Source organism: Bos indicus x Bos taurus, chromosome 16 (assembly GCF_003369695.1).
Source record: "Bos indicus x Bos taurus breed Angus x Brahman F1 hybrid chromosome 16, Bos_hybrid_MaternalHap_v2.0, whole genome shotgun sequence".
NCBI lineage: Eukaryota > Metazoa > Chordata > Mammalia > Artiodactyla > Bovidae > Bos > Bos indicus x Bos taurus.
The window spans coordinates 39,724,270-39,742,787 of record NC_040091.1 but is presented as its reverse complement, the minus strand read 5'-3'; the positions used below and the strand labels follow the sequence as shown (position 1 = coordinate 39,742,787).

Sequence of the window (18,518 nt, the reverse complement as noted above, 5' to 3'; positions counted from 1 at the left end):
TAAAACATAAAGGATAAATGACTCCCTTTATCTAGATATTTATAGAAGTAAAATAGGTAGGCCAGGTTTCTCCTTCTGCCTGGGTATCTCCCTGAGAGAGACACAAGGAGTTTTTCTTTCACTATATACTCAGGGCTTTGCAGGATGTTGTTTGATCTTGTTTGTGACTTCAAAAAGTGGCTGACAATGTGCGAGTGGCTCTAAGAATTTCCCACAAGAAATGCAATGTTTTCTCTTACCTAAAAATAAAGGAAGCCTTGGTTTTCTTGTAGATAGACTTCAGTTTCTTAGAGAAGAGATGAAAATTGTCAGGTTTATTTTCTTTTTCTCACAATACGAGGTAAACCTCCCTTGGCCTTACAGCTTTGGTAGTTGGAGACCTAATCAACACAGACAAGAGAGATTAAAGGAGAACAGTAAAAGAATTTTCATCATTTTACACAATTGCTTCATGAGTCATGCTTTTCTATGATTTGATGCTGAATACTCCCTCAGGATATTGGAGCCTAGTTAAATACTTGAAGTATTCCATTCAGTCAGGGATGAAAGGAACAAACATGGCCTCAAGACCTGTTTCACATTAAGTACTGCAGGTCCAGCCCCAGAAGAGTATTTGGAGAGAACTAGCAGTGGGAAAAAAGAAAATTGTTAATAATTCCTTCTAGCTCAAAAAATTATTATTTTTTCTGGAAGATTGTATTGGCTTATAATATTATCACTGAAAAGGCTGAATATGAGAAGAAGGAGAAATGTGGAAGATGAAAACTACCATTTAGTGTTGATAAAGACTTACTATTTTTTGAAAAACATCATTCTGAATCCTGGAAGTCACTGACCTTTCAATCAGTTCTCTATTCCTTGCTAGCACAGAAATAGTGTCTCTTGTGTCTCCTCCATTATAGGTAGATTCTTCACCTGCTGAGCCCTCAGGGAGGCCCAAAATCTCAATACAAGACATTTTTTTTCTGCCATGGTGATTTGGACCTATGCATATTTCTTATTACACTTTGCCCAGAAAAATGTAACAAACAGCTTTTTGTCAATATTAACAAAACATAACATTTTTCAATAATGAACATGATTCAGTCTTTTTGTAATTAATATATTTAATGTCGGATGGGGAGCAATTCATTTGGCATTATGTGAGGTGGGGATCTCTAAAATCAAGAGTACCTAAAATAAACTGTAGATCTTAAAAAGACTATCTTATTTAGTTACTGGGTGGGGGATAACCTCTTCCAATAACACAAGACACGACTCTACATATTGGCATTACCAAATGGTCAATACAAAATCAGACTGATTATATTCTTTGCAGCCAAAGATGGAGAAACTCTATACAATCAGCAAAAACAGGACCGGGAGCTGACTGTGGCTCAGATCATGAACTCCTTATTGCCAAATTCAGGTTTAAGTTGAAGAAAGTAGGAAAAATTAGTAGGCCATACAGGTATGACCTAAACCAAATCCTTATGATTATAAAGTGAAAATGACAAATAGATTGAAGGGATTAGGTTTGATAGACAGTGCCTGAAGAGCTATGGACACAGGTTTGTAATATTGTACAGGAGGTAGTGATCAAGACCACTCCAAGAAAAGAAATGCCGGAAGGTAAAAGTTGTCTGAGGAGGCCTTACAAATAGCTGAGAAAAGGAGAGAAGCAAGAGGCAAAGAAGAAAGGGAAAGATATACCCAAATGAATACAGAGTTCCAAAGAATAGCAAGGAGAAATAAGAAAGTCTTCAATGAAGGACAGAAATGTTAAGAAACTAACAGAAGCAGAGGAGATTAGGAGGAGGTGGCAAGAATACACAGAACTGTACAAAAAAAGGTTTAATGACCTGGATACCCATGATGGTGTGATCACTCATTTAGAGCCAGACATTCTGGAGTGTGAAGTCAAGTAGGTCTTGAAGTGAAGTCTCTCAGTCATGTCCAACTCTTTGCAACCCCATGGACTGTAATCTACCACGCTCCTCCATCCATGGGATTTTCTAGCCAAGAGTACTGGAGTGGGTTGCCATTTCCTTCTTCAGAGGATCTTCCTGACCCAGGGATCGAACCCAGGTCTCTCGCATTGTAGGCAAATGCTTTACCATCTGAGCCACCAGGGAAGTTCAAGTAGGTGTTAGGAAGCATTATTACCAACAAAGCTAGTGGAGGTGATGGAATTCCAGCTAAGCTACTCAAAATCCTTAAAGGTGATATTTTAAAGTGTTCCACTCAATATGGAACAAATTTGGAAATTTGGAAAATTTGGCAAATTTGGAAAATTCAGCTGTGGCCACAGGACTGGAAAAATGTCAGTTTTCATTCCAATCCCAAAGAAGAGCAATGCCAAAGAATGTTCAACATACAATTGCTTTCGTTTCATATGCTAGCAAGAGTATGCTCAAAATCCTTCAAGGTAGGCTTCAGCAGTACATGAACTGAGAACTTCCAGATGTACAAGCTGGATTTAGAAAAGGCAGAGGAACCAGAGATCAAATTGCCAATATCCCTTGGATCATAGAAAAAGCAAGGGAATTCCAGAAAAATATCTACTTTTGTGTTATTGACTATGCTAAAATCTTTGACTGTATGGATGACAAAAAACTGTGGAAAATTCTGAAAGAGATGGGAATACCAGACCACCTGACCTGCCTTCTGAGAAACCTGTATGTAGGTCAAGAAGAAATAGTTAGAACTGGACATGAAACAACAGACTGGTTCCAAATTGGGAAAGGAGTATGTCAAGGCTGTATATTGTTATCCTGCTTATCTAACTTATATGCACAGTATATCATGCAAAATGCCAGGCTGGATGAATCACAAGCTGGAATCAAGATTGCCAGGAGAAACATCAATAATTTCAGATATACAGATGACGCCACCCTTATGGCAGTAAGCAAAGAGGACCTAAAGTGCCTCTTGAGGAAGGTGAAAGAAGAGAGTGAGTAAACTGGCTTAAAACTCAATACTCAAAAACTAAGATTGTGGCATCTGGTCCCATAACTTCATGGCAAATAAATGGGGAAAAAATGGAAACAGTGACAGGTCTTCTTTTCTTGGGCTCCAAAAACAGAGCAGCCATGAAATTAAAAGATGCTTGCTTCATGGAATAAAGCTATTACAAACCTAGACATCATATTAAAAAGCAGAGACATCACTTTGTTGACAAAGGTCCCTGTAGTCAAAGCTATGGTTTTTCCAGTGGTCATGTACAGATATGAGAATAAAAAGGCTGAACACTAAAGAACTGATGTTTTCAAACCATGGTGCTGGAGAAGCTTTTGAGAGTCCCTTGGACTGCAAGGAAATCAAACCAATCAATCCTAAAGGAAATCAACCCTGAATATTCATAGGAAGGACTGATGATGAAGTTGAAGCTCCAATACTTTGGTCACTTGATGGGAAGAGCTGACTATTTGAAAAGACCCTAATGCTGGGAAAGGTTGACGGGCAGGAAAAGAAGGGGTGACAGAGGACGAGATGGTTGGATGGCATCTTTAACTCAATGACCATGAGTTTGAGCAAACTCTGGGATATAGTGAAGGACAAGGAACCCTGGCAGGCTGCAGTCCTTGGGGTTGCTAAGAGTCGGACTGAGCTAATGAACAACAGCAAAAATACCCAATAGATGCTATTTAAAGTTACTCTAATATATCACAATCATAAAAAGCCTATGACATTTGTTTTGGTTTGTTTGTTACAGTCATGTCTCTACCCCTACACAGCCATTACTTTATTCTATGATCATTGCAGGTAGAACTAGTGTCTCTGCCTTTCTTTTTTTTCTTGTAGCCATGGAGTTCTGTTTCTAAAATACATCTTTTATTATGTCATGTGCTGCAAAGGCACAGGAGGGCCAAGAGGAACTACTCCCCGAGGGCAGCGGTGAGGAGATACGCATATCAATAACCTCAGATATGTAGATGACACCACCCTTACGGCAGAAAGTGAAGAGGAACTAAAGAGCTTCTTGATGAAAGTGAAAGAGGAGAGTGAAAAAGTTGGCTTAAAGCTCAACATTCAGAAAACTAAGATTATGGCATCTAGTCCCATCATTTCATGGGAAATAGATGGGGAAACAGTGGAAACAGTGGCAGAGTTTATTTTTTTAGGCTCCAAAATCACTGTAGATGGCGACTGCAGCCATGAAATTAAAAGACGCTTCCTCCTTGGAAGGAAAATTATGACCAACCTAGATAGCATATTGAAAAGCAGAGACATTACTGAACTGTGGTATTGGAGAAGACTCTTGAGAGTCCCTTGGACTGCAAGGAGATCCAACCAATCCATTCTAAAGGAGATCAGCCCTGGGTGTTCTTTGGAAGGAATGATGCTAAAGCTGAAACTCCAGTCCTTTGGCCACCTCATGTGAAGAGTTGACTCATTGGAAAAGACTCTGATGCTGGGAGGGATTGAGAGCAGGAGGAGAAGGGGACAACAGAGGATGAGATGGCTGGATGGCATCACCGACTCGATGGACGTGAGTCTGAGTGAACTCCGGGAGTTGGTGATGGACAGGGAGGCCTGGCGTGCTGCGATTCATGGGGTCACAAAGAGTCAGACACGACTGAGCAACCGAACTGAACTGATGTCATGTTCTAAGTTACTTCAGTCATGTCCAACTCTGTGATCCCATGGACTATAGCCCACCAAGCTCGTCTCTCCATGGGATTCTCCATGCAAGAATACTGGAATGGGTTGCTATGCCCTCCTTTTATTATGTCATAGATCTGCTCAAAAACACATAGTGCGTCAAGGAAGAGGAATTGTTTAAGATGAGTCTCAAAGAATAATCCAGAGAATAGCAGACTGGCAGGTCAGGAAATGGGCATTCCTGAAAAGCACCCTACATTACGATACCAAATGGCTTGCTACTTTCAGGAGCTTCTAAGTAACTGGCTGTGTCTGAGGCACATGTGTTAGGAGGGATGGAAAGAAGGCTGTGCAGTTAACCAAGGATCAAATCACAATGAGTCTGGTGAATCATGGCAAGAATTTTTGACTTTATCATGTGGTATAGGGGTCGCAAAGAGTCGGACACGACTGAGTGACTGAACTGATATGGTAGTTTAAGCAGGAAATTAATATGATGTGGTTTTCCTTCTAGAATATATTTCTAGCACTTTCTGTTCCATATAATCATTTAAAGCATAGCCATTCCCTTCTCCAGGGGATCTTCCTGACCTGGGGATCAAACCTGGGTCTCCTGCATTGCAGGAAGATTTTTTACTGTCTGAGCTACCAGAGAAGCCCCTAAAGGCTTCCAGGTGACCTATATTACTTATTATGGAAAACCACATAAACAAAGCACCTGTGCCCCACCTTGCAACTCATCCATTATACCCACCACACACTTCAAAATTCTCCAAAAGATTTCCAGGATTCTTTGCCCCATTTGGTTCTATGGTCCATCCTCGGAGTCTCACCATTCATTTCTGCCTTACATTAATGACATTGATTTAGACTTTCTACCCTCTGGACATAATATTTATATTCATGAGTTAGCATGATATATTGCAATTTGGGGTAAGAAGCTATTCCTTACACACCACCACTCTGCTCCACCTTGGCTTCTTGAACATAGCTTTTCCCTTTGACTTATCTGACTGGAATAGGAACCAAATAACAGTAGTAGAAAGCTCGAGGTTAAAAGCAGGTTAGAAAGCAGACAAGAAAGACAATGGTGGAAATATTGCAATGACTATGGATAAGATGAACTAAGAGAAGGAATGTATGAAGGAGTGTGAAGAAAGTCAAATAAGAACAACTTTATGGGGATAAGGAGCAGAAGAATGACTTCCAGATGACTAAGTGCTCACATGCATGCAGATAAAACAGGAAGCAGATTTTATGAGAAAGACTATGATCCTGGTTATGATCTGTTGAGTCTATAGTGCCTAACAGAAATTTTGATGGAGAAATCCATGGGCAGCAGGACATTTAGATTTGGAACTCAGGAGCATCTACACCGGAGACAGTGATTTGGATGCAGTGAAGGAAATAGGCAGGAATGAGGTCACCCAGAGAAAGTGTTCACTGTGAGAAGAGGATGAAAGATGAAACCCTGTGGGACAAACGTATATAATGAACAAGTAAAAACAACAATATCTGGGGGAAAAACAAGTAGGAGTGTCCAGAGAGATAGAAATTAGACCCAGAGAGAGTTCCTTAGCTGTCTTCCAGTTAAATAGATTTGGTGTTTAGAAGTGTTTTGGTGACCTTGGAGACAGCAGTTTCAGGGAAGTGATTGTAATACATTATTTTTACTGGAAAAGAAAGAGCTGAGGAACTGTTTACAGAAAATATGGGTAACTTTAAAAAACTTGATAACCAATGAAAAGAATGAGATAAAACCTTAACTGGTTTCAGAGACTTTGTTCCTTTGTTTTGCCTTTTTTTTCAAGCTGGATTTAGAAAAGGCAGAGGAACCAGAGGTCAAATTGCCACATCTGTTGGGTTATAGAAAAAGCAAGAGAATTCCAGAAAAAACATCTACTTCTGCTTCACTGACTACACTAAAGCATTTGACTGTGTGGATCACACACTCTGTGCAAAATTCTTCAAGAGATGAGACTACCAGACCACCTTACTTGCCTCCTGAGACACCTGTATGCAGGTCAAGAAGCAACAGTTAGAACCAGACATGAAACAACAGACTGGTTCTAAATTGAGAAAGGAGTATGTCAAGGCTATATATTGTCACCTTGGTTATTTAACTTATATGGAGAAATGCCAGGCTGGACGAATCACAGCTGGAATCAAGATTGTCAGGAGAAATATCAATAACCTCAGATATGCAGATGACACCACCCTTATGGCAGAAAGTGAGAGGAACTAAAGATCCTCTTGATGAAGGTGAAAGAAGAGAGTGGAAAAAGCTGGCTTAAAATTCAACATTCAAAAAAAACAAAGATAACGGCATCCAGTCCCATTACTTCAAGGCAAATAGATGGAGAAACAATGGAAACAGTGACATATTTCATTTTCTTGGGCTCCAAAATCACTGCAGATAGTGACTTCAGCCATGAAATTAAAAGATGCTTGCTCCTTGGAAGAAAAGTTATTACCAACCTGCTGCTGCTAAGTCGCTTCAGTCGTGTACGACTCTGTGTGACACCATAGACAGCAGCCCACCAGGCTCCCCCGCCCCTGGGATTCTCCAGACAAGAACACTGGAGTGGGTTGCCATTTCCTTCTCCAATGCATGAAAGTGAAAAGTGAAAGTGAAGTCGCTCAGTCGTGTCCGACTCTTCGCAACCCCATGGACTGCAGCCTACCAGGCTCCTCCGTCCGTGGGATTTTCCAGGCAAGAGTACTGGAGTGGGGTGCCATTGCCTTCTCCGTTTACCAACCTAGACAGCATATTAAAAAGCAGAGACATTACTTAGCCAACAAAGGTCTGTATAGTCAAAACTATGGTTTTCCCAATAGTCATGTATAGATATGAGTTAGACCATAAAGAAAACTGAGCAATGAAGAACTGATGCTTTGAACTCTGGAGTTGGAGAAGACTCTTGAGAGTCCCTTGGACAGGAAGGAGAACAACCAGTCAATCCTAAAGGAAATCAGTCCTGAATATTCACTAGAAGGACTGATGCTAAAGCTGAAATTCCAATACTTTGGCCACCTGATATGAAGAACTGACTCATTTGAAAAGACCCTGATGCTGGGAGAGATTGAAGGCAGGAGGAAAAGGGGATGACAGAGGATGAGATGGTTGGATGGCATCACCAACTCGATGGACATGAGTTTGAGCAAGCTCCAGGAGCTGATGATGGACAGGGAAGCTGGGCATGCTGCAGTCCATGGGGTCAACAAAGAGTCAGACATGACTGAGTGACTGAACCAAACTGAACCTATGCATTAGCAGACGGATTCTCCACCACTGAGCCACCAGGGTAGACCAAGACTCCAAACGAGGCTAGAGAATATTGTATATGGATGGTACCACCATATCCTATGAAATAGAATGGAAATAGGGAAAGAATGCTACTGATAGTAAGCTTCTAGATATAGAAGTGAGAAACTGAGGAGATTAGTATTTGTGCACTTTGATTTTGCCTTTGATTTAGGGGACCTGTTCAGCTATGGAAAGTGAGAATAAATGTTTTAAGTGTGGTGAACAACTGGGATTGTGCTTAAGAATCATCTGGAGGGTTTATTCAAAAGCACATTGCTGAACCCTATTCCCAGAATTTCTGTTTTAATAGACCTAGAGTAAAGCCAAGAAATTTGCTTTTCTAGTCAATTTCCAGGTTTGGGGACCATTCTTTCAGAATCATTACTCTGGAAGCTCTGTAATGAGAATTTGATAGAGATGAATTTGTTGAATAAAGAGGAATATGCAGCCTCCATAAGACAGGATGGACAAGAAGGAAACAGAGGTTAAATAGAGAATTGCATTTTTCTGTTTGTTTGTTTCAATAAAGGGAATAAGGGAATTCATTAAAGTAACTGAGGGCTAGAAGAAACTAGTCTCATCACTTGGAGTTCCAGACATTCTAGGAATCAGAGAACTAAACTGGACTGGAATGGGTGAATTTAACTCAGATGACCATTATATCTACTACTGTGGGCAGGAATCCCTTAGAAGAAATGGAGTAGCCATCATGGTCAACAAAAGAGTCTGAAATGCAGTACTTGGATACAATCTCAAAAATGACAAAATGATCTCTGTTCATTTCCAAGGCAAACCATTCAGTATCACAGTAATCCAAGTCTATGCCCCAACGAGTAATGCTGAAAAAGCTGAAGTTGAATGGTTCTGTGAAGACCTACAAGAGCTTTTAGAACTAACACCCAAAAAAGATGTCCTTTTCATTATAGGGGACTGGAATGCAAAAATAGGAAGTCAAGAAACATTTGGGGTAACAGGCAAATTTTGCCTTTGAATATGGAATGAAGCAGGGCAAAGGCTAATAGAGTTTTGTCAAGAGAATGCACTGGTCATAGCCAACACCCTCTTCCAACAACACAAGAGAAGACTCTACACATGGACATCACCAGATGGCCAATACCGGAATCAGATTAATTATATTCTTTGCAACCAAAGATGGAGAAGCTCTATACAGTTAGCAAAAACAAGACTGGGAGCTGACTGTGGCTCAGATCATGAACTGCTTATTGCCAAATTCAGACTGAAATTGAAGAAAGTAGGGAAAACCACTAGACCATTCAGGTATGACCTAAATCAAATTCCTTATGATTACACAGTAGAAGTGAGAAATAGATTTAAGGGACTAGATCTGATAGACAGGGTGCCGGATAAACTAGGGATGGAGGTTCATGACATTGTACAAGGAGACAGGGATCAAGACCATCCCCATGGAAAAGAAATGCAAAAAAGCAAAATGGCTGTCTGGGGAGGGCTTACAAATAGCTGTGAAAACAAGAGAAGCAAAATGCAAAGGAGAAAAGAAAACATAAGCATCTGAATGCAGAGCTCCAAAGAATAGCAAGGAGAGATAAGAAAGCCTTCCTCAGCGATCAATCCAAAGAAACAGAGGAAAACAACAGAATGGGAAAGACTAGAGATCTCTTCAAGAAAATTAGAGATACCAAGGGAACATTTCATGCAAAGATGGGCTCGATAAAGGACAGAAATGGTATGGACCTAACAGAAGCAGAAGATATTAAGAAGAGGTGGCAAGAATACACAGAAGAACTGTACAAAAAAGATCTTCACGACCCAGATAATCACGATGATGTGATCACTGACCTAGAGCCAGACATCCTGGAATGTGAAGTCAACTGGGCCTTAGAAAGCATAACTATGAACAAAGCTAGTGGAGGTGATGGAATTCCAGTTGAACTATATCAAGTCCTGGAAGATGATGCTGTGAAAGTGCTGCACTCAATATGCTAGCAAATTTGGAAAACTAAGCAGTGGCCACCGTATTGGAAAAGGTCAGTTTTCATTCCAATCCCAAAGAAAGGCAATGCCAAAGAATGCTCAAACTACCACACAATTGCACTCATCTCACACGCTAACAAAGTAATGCTCAAAATTCTCCAAGCCAGGCTTCAACAATACATGAATCGTGAACTTCCATATGTTCAAGCTGGTTTTAGAAAAGGCAGAGGAACCAGAGATCAAATTGCCAACATCTGCTGGATCATGGAAAAAGGAAGAGAGTTCCAGAAAAACATCTATTTCTGCTTTATTGACTATGCCAAAGCCTTTGACTGTGTGGATCACAGTCAAAGGAAAACTGTGGAAAATTCTGAAAGAGATGGGAATACCAGACCACCTGACCTGCCTCTTGAGAAACCTGTATGCAGGTCAGGAAGCAACAGTTAGAACTGGACATGGAACAACAGATTGGTTCCAAATAGGAAACGGAGTATATCAAGGCTGTATATTGTCACCCTGCTTATTTAACTTACATGCAGAGTACATCATGAGAAACACTGGGCTGGAAGAAGCACAAGCTGGAATCAAGATTGGCAGGAGAAATATCAATAACCTCAGATATGCAGCTGACACCACCCTTATGGCAGAAAGTGAAGAGGAACTAAAAAGCCTCTTGATAAAAGTGAAAGAGGAGAGTGAACAAGTTGGCTTAAAGCTCAACATTCAGAAAACTAAGATCATGGCATCTGGTCCCCTCACTTCATGGGAAATAGATGGGGAAACAGTGGAAACAGTGTCAGACTTTATTTTTCTGGGCTCCAAAATCACTACAGATGGTGATTGCAGCCATGAAATTAAAAGACACTTACTCCTTGGAAGGAAAGTTATGACCAACCTAGAGAGCATATTCAAAAGCAGAGACATTACTTTGCCAACAAAGGTCTGTCTAGTCAAGGCTATGGTTTTTCCAGTGGTCATGTATAGATGTGAGAGTTGGACTGTGAAGAAAGCTGAGCACCGAAGAATTGATGCTTTTGAACTGTGGTGTTGGAGAAGACTCTTGAGAGTCCCTTGGACTGCAAGGAGATCCAACCAGTCCATTCTGAAGGACATCAGCCCTGGGATTTCTTTGGAAGGAATGATGCTAAAGCTGAAACTCCAGTACTTTGGCCACCTCGTGTGAAGAGTTGACTCATTGGAAAAGACTCTGATGTTAGGAGGGACTGGGGGCAGGAGGAGAAGGGGACGACAGAGGATGAGATGGCTGGATGGCATCACCGTTCTATGGACATGAGTCTGGGTGAAGTCCGGGAGTTGGTGATGGACAGGGAGTCCTGGTGTATTGCAATTCATGGAGTCGCAAAGAGTTTGGACACTACGGAGTGACTGAACTGAAAACTGAAAGGAAGTGGTGAAATAGTTTGGAGGAAAGTCAGGTAAGAGTTGGCTGAGGCTCTAGGGAAAATGCATAGGCCTTAAGAAAAATAAATCTGAGAAGCTTTAAGTTAAGGAAAAAAATGAAGGAATTGCATAGGTTGTGAAGCCCTGTGTTAGCAAAGGCTCAGATGCAAATAGTGCGAAGTAAACCTGCAGCTGGGCCACCACCTGTCAACTTTGTTGCTGTTGAAAGTCTAATGAAGTCTTTCCACAGTGAAACCACTGAGATATGGGGAGCGTCCTGAACTTCTCTGTCTATGTGGTTGATCAGCTCATAATCTCTTTATTGGAACATTAGGAAAGCAGAAGATGGGAACTCCTAGGGGAATTTTCTCCTGATTCAGCAATGGCCAAGGGTGTTGGCCTTTAGTGACATAGTCCCATGTGTAACATGAAGATTTGGGCAGATATCTAGAGATGGCCAGCTTGTCTGGAGAGTACCTGGGTTTTAGATATTAACTAACCTGCAGCCATGAAATTAAAAGACGCTTACTCCTTGGAAGGAAAGCTATGACCAACCTAGATAGCCTATTCAAAAGCAGAGACATTACTTTGCCAACAAAGGTCCATCTAGTCAAGGCTATGATTTTTCCTGTGGTCATGTATGTATGTGAGAGTTGGACTGTGAAGAAGGCTGAGCACTGAAGAACTGATGCTTTTGAACTGTGGTGTTGGAGAAGACTCTTGAGAGTCCCTTGGACTTCAAGGAGATCCAACCAGTCCATTCTGAAGGAGATCAGCCCTGGGATTTCTTTGGAAGGAATGATGCTAAAGCTGAAACTCCAGTACTTTGGGCACCTCATGGGAATAATTGACTCATTGGAAAAGACTCTGATGCTGGGAGGGATTGGGGGCAGGAGGAGAAGGGGACAACAGAGAATGAGATGGCTGGATGGCATCACTGACTTGATGGACGTGAGTCTGAGTGAACTCTGGGAGTTGGTGATGGACAGGGAGGCCTGGCGTGCTGCGATTTATGGGGTCGCGAAGAGTTGGACACTACTGAGTGACTGAACTGAACTGAACTGAACCTGTACAAAAATGCAAGTTCTTTAAAAATGTAAAATACTGTTGAATATTGATAGTTTCTCAATGCTGCCTGTGAAGTATACGAACATTTCAAGTTTTGTCACTGATAACATTGGAGATCTTATTTTTTTAATTTTTTCAAGCAGAACAAAAAATTTATTCAAAGTCACACAATAACTATATTAGGTAGGGATTAGTGTATCTTCATTTTATAGATATGGAAGTTGAGGGTTAGTCACACAGCTAGTAAATATTAGAGTCAAAATTTGGAAACAGACATTCTAGCTTCAGCTAGAGTGGTGGGCCACGCTTAGTCACTCAGTTGTGTCTGACTCTTTGCGACCCCATGGACTGTAGCTCGCCAGGCTCCTCTGTCCATGGGAATTCTCCAGGCAAGAATACTGGAGTGGGTAGCCATGTCCTCCTCCAGGGGAATCTTCCCAACCCAGGGATAGAACCCAGGTCTTCTGCATTTCAGGCAGATTCTTTATCGTCTGAACTACCAGGGAAACCCCAAAATTATCCCTCCTCCAGGGAATCTTCCCAACCCCGGAATCAAACCCGGGTCCTGCATTGCAGGCAATTTCTTTATCAGCTGAACTACCAGGGAAGCCCTCTAGCTTCAGAGCCCATGCTTTTAACCACTATTCCATGTATTGCCTCCACAGATGGATCATAATTTACTGAACCATCTCTCCTTTTACTGAATAATAAGTTTTTTCAACTTTCAGTGTCAGAATGAACATCGTGTACACATATCCTTGACACAGACAACTATATCCATATGATACATTCCTAAAAGTGAAAGGTCTGTTTTTTTAATATCCAATGCCATGCAAAATTAGAGAAACAACAAATCAGAAATTAATAAACCTATTTAACATGACCTAGAGCAAGGCATCCAGAGAAGGCAATGGCACCCCACTCCAGTACTCTTGCCTGGAAAATCCCATAGATGGGGGAACCTGGTAGGCTGCAGTCCATGGGGTCGCGAAGAGTCGAACACGACTGAGCGACTTCACTTTCACTTTTCACTTTCATGCACTGGAGGAGGAAATGGCAACCCACTCCAGTGTTCTTGCCTGGAGCATCCCATGGACGGGGGAGCCTGGTGGGCTGCTGTCTCTGGGGTCGCACAGAGTCGGACACGACTGAAGTGACTTAGCAGCAGCAGCAGAGCAAGGCATCAGGGCCAGAGAGGAGAGAGCTCCATATGTATTTTTTTTAAATGAACTTGGATATGCAAATTAGCAGTAGGTCTGTGTTCCCAGCTCCTACTTCTACCTCACAAATTTAGACTCTGTTTTTCTGGTATTACCTTGAGGTTAGAACAAGAGTATAAAAAAAAATTGGAGGAAACATGATAGAACCTCCCAGACCTCTGGGTGCTTGCCAGAGTTCTCCTCCAGCTCCTCTCACCCTAAGCAGCTTCTTCGTTCTTACAGAAGACAGAGCAGCTTCCTCCTCTAGTACCCCAAGAGAAATGAGAAGGGAGGTCCCAAGAAAACCCCCAGTTGGTTTGGAAGACTGTATTTAGGAAAGGGAAACAGGTGTATAAATCCCTGACTGGATGCTCACAGAATGGCAGAATTAATGATGCTGCAATCAAATTTTGAGGCAAGCTTGTCATAATCTCATGTTCCTAAAGATATGTGCCTTCATTTTGCCTTGAAATACCTGATTGTGAGAGGCTTGCCATGGTAACCTGAGCTAGTGAGGTAATAGGGAGCAATGGAAATGTGATGGTTAATTTTATGCCAATTTGCCTAGTCACAAGATGCCCAGATAATTGATTAAATGTTATTTCTAGGTGTGTGAGGGAGGGTGGGCTTCCAGAAGAGATTAGCATTAGAATAACTAGGCTGAGTAAAGTCCATTGTGTTTTCCAGTGTGAGTGGGCATCATTAGATCTGATGAGGGCCTGAAAAGAATAAAAAGGCAGAAAAAGGAGACTTTGTGCTCTCTGACTACTTGAGTTTTGGCATTGGTCATCTCCTGCCCTTATACTGGGACTTACATCATTGGTATGCCTGTTCTCAAGCCTTCAGACTTTCACTAGAACTATACACCAGCTTTCCTGGTGTATAGTTCAGCTTGCAAATGGCAGATTGTGGGATTTCTCAGTCTTTATAACTATATGAGTCAATTACTCACAATAAACCTCTTGAGATAGATAAGATGTATACTGTTAACTTTTTCCCCAGCCTTCCGCAAAGGGATATATGGCTTTTTACCAGAGTTACTGTGCACTGGAGAAAAGGAAATAGTCAGACCTTTCATGGAATACTGGACACTGACTCTGAACTAACACAAATTCCAGGAGACCCAAAACATCACTGTGGTCCACCAGGCAGAGCAGAGGCTTATAAAGTTTAGGTAAAGAGGTGGAGTTTTAGCTCAGATCCATCTCAGAGAGGGAGTGGTGGGACACCAAACCTATTCTGTGGCTATTTCTTCTTTTTTTTTCCATGTGGCACGTAGGATCTTAGTTCCCTGATCAAGGATTGAACCTGTACCCACTACATGGAAGCATGGAGTCTTAACCACTGAACTGCCAGGGAAGTCCCTTCTGTGGCTGTCTCTCTATTTCAAGAATACATGCTCAGCAGTTGGTAGAATCTCCTTAGTGCCCTGACTTGTAGAGTGAGGGCTATAATCATAGGAAAGGCAAAGTGGAAGCCACTAGAACTGCCTCTTGCTAGGAAAATAGTAAACCAAAGTTACTATCACACTGCTGGAGGGATTGCAAAGATTAGTGTCACCACGAAGGACTTGAGGGATGCAGAAGCAGTGTGTCCCAGTACATCCCCACTCAATTCTCCTGTGTGGCCCGTGCCCACCAGGCTCCTCTGTCCATGGGATTTCCCAGGCAAGAATACTGGAGTGGGTTGCCATTTCCTTCTTCAGGGGATCTCCCCAGCCCAGGGACTGAACCTGTGTATCCTGCATTGGCAGGAGGTTTCTTTATCACTGAGCCATCAGGGAAGACTTTCTTTTTAGTACAGTCATTTAATTTGAAAAGGATTATAATTTCTGTTTCCTCCATTACTACTTAAGATGTGGCTGAGTTTTATTTATTAAGATGGGCAAACAATACTGGGTTTCTGACCTAAAAGTAATCCTTAGTGGCTCATGGCTCCAACCACTGAGTTTGAGGCTTTTCCCTCTGACCTTGAGGCTCTGCCTTTGGGGTTTCCTTCCTTTTTCATGAAGTATATGTGTTTGAAGATAAATACTTTCATCAACCTACTTCTCTCCTGTAGAATTTTGGAAGGTCAACTATCATTTTATTCTCTATCTATTCATTTAAGTCCAAGTGGACAGTGTTTCTGTTGGTAGAAAACCTTCTAGAAACTTGTGGGTCTCCTTTGTATGTAAGGGGATTTACTCCATGAAACAACAGACCGCTCCATGGATCTTCCCTAGATAATGTTATTTTTAGTTTTGGCTTCTGCTGAGGTGGCTGAGGGGCTTCATGAGTCACGCATCTAATTTCTTCAGTGACCCCTGTATGACTGAATACAGTGGTATTTGATTCCTTTCAAGGCAATAACAAAAGATTGTCTAGCCACACCCTTCGCTTTCTCATCAGAGTGTTTTCCTGGCAGTGACTCTTCTAACTTTAGCATATTTGTAAGTTTGGACAGACTGAGGATTTCCCAAATCATCGAGCCTTATTCTCTTCTTAATTAACAGTTCTTCCCTTAATTTATCTCTATCCTCACCCATTTTACTGTAAAGAAGAAGAAGAAGAAAACATGCTGTACCTTCAACACTGCTTGGAAATCTCCTCAGCTAAATTTCCAAGTTCATCACTTACAAGTTCTGCTTCCCACATAACCAGAAGGACACAATTCAGCTAAGTTTTCTGTTAGTATATAACAAGGAGCCTTTTTTTTCACACTTTCAATAGCCTGTTCCTCATTTTCACCTGAGCCCTCACCAGTAGCTTTTGTAATATGCATATTTCTAAAAAGTCTGCTCATGATGATTAAGGTATTCTCCAAGACAATATGTTTTGTTTTGTTTTACCACATTCCTCACTTCTGAGTTCTCACTAGCAGTCATTAACATGAAATGGCAACCCACTCTAGTATTCTTGGCTGGGAAATTCTATGGACAGAGGAGCCTGGAAGGCTACAGCACATTGGGTCCCAAAAGAGTTGGATACAACTTAGCAACTAAACAACAAGTTTCTAGGAAGCCATCTATTATGTTTCTCAAAATTCTTCCAGCCTCTGCAATTGCCCAATATCAAAGCCACTTCCAGTTATAAAGGTTTACTACAACAGGATTTTGGTTTTGGCACCAAAATCTATATTAGTTTATTACTGCTATAACAACTTATCACAAATTTAATGACTTAAATTTATTTTCTTACTCTTGTGTAGGTCAGAAGTTTCATGGGGTAAAGTCAAAGTGTCAGTAGGTCTGCTTTCTTTCTGAAGGCTCTAGAGGAGACTATATTTCCTTGCCTTTTCCAGCTTCTAGAGGCTGCCTGTATTCTTTGCTCATGATTCCTTCTTCCATCTTCAAAGTCAATAGCAGTACCTTAAAGTCTCTCTCACTCTGACACTTCTGACTCTGTCTTTTAAGGAGCCTTGTGATTACATTTGGAGAAGGCACTGGCACCCCACTCCAGTACTCTTGCCTGGAGAATCCCATGGATGGAGGAGCCTGGTGGGCTGCAGTCCATGGGGTCGCTAAGAGTCGGACATGACTGAGCCACTTCACTTTCACTTTTCACTTTCCTACATTGGAGAAGGAAATGGTAACCCACTCCAGTGTTCTTGCCTGGAGAATCCCAGGGATGGGGGAGCCTGGTGGGCTGCCGTCTATGGTGTCACACAGAGTTGGACACGACTGAAGTGACTTAGCAGCAGTAGCAGCAGCAGTGATTACATTGGTACTATCAGGATAATTTCCCATCTCAATATCCTTAACTTAATCACATTTACAAAGTTACAGTTGCCATCTAAGATAACATGTTCACAGGTTCTCAGATCAGATCAGATCAGTAGCTCAGTCGTGTCTGACTCTTTGCAACCCCATGAATCGCAGCACGTCAGGCCTCCCTGTCCATCACAAACTCCCAGAGTTCACTCAGACTCACGTCCATAGAGTCTGTGATGCCATCCAGCCATCTCATTCTCTGTCGTCCCCTTCTCCTCCTGCCCTCAATCCCTCCCAGCATCAGTCTTTTCCAATGAGTCAACTCTTCGCATGAGGTGCCCAAAGTACTGGAGTTTCAGCTTTAGCATCATTCCTTCCAAAGAAATCCCAGGGCTGATCTCCTTTAAAATGGACTGGTTGGATCTCCCTACAGTCCAAAGGACTCTCAAGAGTCTTCTCCAACACCACAGTTCAAAAGCATCAATTCTTTGGTGCTCAGCTTTCTTCACAGTCCAACTCTCACAGGTTCTAGGGAGCCATTATTTTCCTTAACACAAGATGGAAGCTTAGATTATTTATTTGAGATTTTTTAGTATTTTTGGTGTATTTATTTAGTACTATAAATTTTTCTCTCAGAACTGTTTTAATTGTGTCCTAAAAATGTTAATATGGTGCTATTTATGTTTCAATCACATTAGTGTACTTTTTTAAAGTTTCTTTTGAGATTTGCTTTTGACCCATGGGTTATCTAGAAACGTGATGTTTATTTGACAAGTGTTTGAAGACTTTCCTTTTATCTCTCTGTAAGTGATTTCTTGTGATCAGAGAACATATTTTGTATGATTTAAATTTTTAAAAATTTATTGAGATTTGTTTTCTGGCTCATGATATGGTCTATCTTGGTATATATTTCTTGGGTAATTTGTACTGAATGTATGTTGAGTAAATTGTTCTACACATGCCAATTATAACTGCTTGTTGATGGTATTGAATTCTATACCTTTGCTGATTTTCTGCTTAGTTGTCATACAAATTTTTGAGAAAAGAATGTTAAAGTTTCCAACATGTTAGTCTGGATTTGTTATTTCTTCTTCCAGTTCTGTCAGTATTTGCTACACATATTTTGCAACTCTGTTATTTGGCACATATATATTTAGTGCCAATATTTTGGCAAGACACAAGATTTTATGTCTTACTGATGGATTGACTCTTTAATTACATACATTTTCTCTGGTAATTTTCTCTTCTTAGAGTCTAATGTATCCGATATTAACATAGCCACTCCTGCTTTCTTTTAATATGTGCAAGAAGTTTT

General features: G+C 41.2%; 1 long non-coding RNA gene across 1 annotated transcript in view; it reads right to left on the bottom strand.

The window, feature by feature from the left end:
• Positions 1-242: 242 nt before the first annotated feature.
• The window catches only part of LOC113906546, a 214,680-nt gene continuing 196,404 nt past the window's right edge, over positions 243-18,518 (bottom strand). The window contains exon 3 of the long non-coding RNA XR_003514914.1: positions 243-380. This is a non-coding gene — a long non-coding RNA (uncharacterized LOC113906546). The remainder of the gene's footprint in view (positions 381-18,518) is intronic.